At 35.6% G+C, this 1,807-nt stretch overlaps 1 protein-coding gene across 3 annotated transcripts in view; it reads right to left on the reverse strand.

Annotated features, from left to right (window-relative positions):
* Window positions 1-1,707: 1,707 nt before the first annotated feature.
* LOC105109642 (dentin matrix acidic phosphoprotein 1-like) overlaps window positions 1,708-1,807 on the reverse strand; it is a 5,877-nt gene continuing 5,777 nt past the window's right edge. For 2 of the 3 annotated variants that reach the window (XM_011004403.1, XM_011004402.1), the window contains one exon: window positions 1,714-1,807. The gene's annotated coding sequence lies outside the window, so the exon portion shown is untranslated. The other variant, XM_011004404.1, reaches the window with a different exon arrangement.

The following is a 1,807-nucleotide window of genomic DNA, read 5'->3' on the forward strand; positions in this document are numbered from 1 at the left end:
CAAATTCATTCTAGAGTTTAATTAAACATTGAATTGGACTCATGATTAAATCAAATTGACCTATCAAAAACGTATTTAAGTCTTCAGACTTAAATTTATGCAAATATGTCCGATAATCATTTAATTTAATCTTGAATTTACATTATTTTTCAATCTTGGATACAATGGAATACCTAAACACTTACTCCCTATTTTTTTTTACCATTTAAAATCCCATTTAAGATTGACATTGTGGCATATAAATTGGAGTTACCCCCAAAATCTAAATTACATCCAAAGGTTCAACTATTTATATAACTTAAGGCCATAAATAAAAATATCACATGGTTATCTCGAACCAAACCAATCTAAGGAGTCCTAGAGTTCCTCAAAGTATCCTGCAAACGTATAGAAACCCATCATAAGATTTAAAACTATCGCACATAATACAATGCCTAAAGGTTTATAAACCATCACAAGATCTCAAACTACAGCATGTAATACAGTGCCTGAAGGACCTTATGCCTACACTTCGTAAAATATACCAATCACTCTTTGAAGGTAAGTGAGCAACTTTACGGGATTAGATGGAAGAGACCTTTGCTAAGAAAGGAATGCATTGATTTTAGGCACTTTTTATCTTCATTTAGCTTCAAGTGAGAGAGGACTTCCATAGACATACACATGAATCTATTTCTAGTAATTCAATATACCTCTTAGGAAAAAGATAGCTTTTAAAGACGCAAAATATATAAAATCTATAATAAGTAGAAGTTTAATCTGCTTGGGGTATTGGTACTTTAAAATGGTGTTTCATTGTTCATTGTTTTTTCCAAACAAAAAATGGAAATTTTCTTCCAAACTCTGATGTTCCAGCTTTCTATTCACGCTTTTTATCCACGTGAATCTATCTCGACTTCGCCAGACCTAGGAAAGGTCCCCGAGCCATGTTTTATAATCCAAACATTCAATTTCATGGATTGAGTTTTAAAAGTAGTTTTCCACTTAAATATATATATATATATATATAACAAGGAGTGGAGTTAGAGAAAATCCCTCCCCGACCAGGATAGCATGTTTTAATGTTTGAAGCTCCGTCTTCGTTGATAGTTGCTTTTAGCTTGCTTACAATCTTTTTCTTTCTTTCTAGTTTTTCCCCTGTACTATATACAAGCCGTCTGCCCCTGCACATCTACCCAACTCGCATGGTTCATCGGTTCCACTGACTAGACCCTCAAATTGAAAATCACTATCCTAGCCTTATAGAAGATGAAGAGGGCCAGCCTATCCTTGCCTTCAGCTTTGTATAATCTAAAGAAGGTGCCGGTCTGGGTTCGTTCTATTCTCCTAGGTCTTCTTCAACTTTCTAGAATCTAAAGGAGGTGCCTTTCTAAGTTTGTTCTCTTCCTCCGTGCCTCTCTCGTCGGACATGATATTTCAAAGATTTTCAAGTGCTTGGTGCACTCGGCAGCTCCAACTCACTCACGGTATTGCATCCGCTTGTGTTCTGTTAGCATGGAATCCATCCTCTCTATTAAGAGAACCCCAACCCAACCCTTCTTGAGACCAGTAGGCCCTAACGAATGAGTTTTACTATTTTAGCCTTCTATCCAAACCCAAACATGGCACAAACGCAACTTGATTAAATAAATGAAAGATACAGCACATAAAATTTATTGTCATGATAAAAAGACGGAATATTTTAAATCATAGCCACATTTTTTTTGAAAAAAAAAAAAAACAAGCCACATTCCACAGCTGAGAGAAGCACTTGTTCTCACAGTATGAGTCCCACTAAACAAGTAAATGCATACCTGCAGTATCTCAG

This window comes from Populus euphratica, unplaced genomic scaffold (genome assembly GCF_000495115.2).
Source record: "Populus euphratica unplaced genomic scaffold, PopEup_1.0 scaffold224.1, whole genome shotgun sequence".
Taxonomy (NCBI): domain Eukaryota; kingdom Viridiplantae; phylum Streptophyta; class Magnoliopsida; order Malpighiales; family Salicaceae; genus Populus; species Populus euphratica.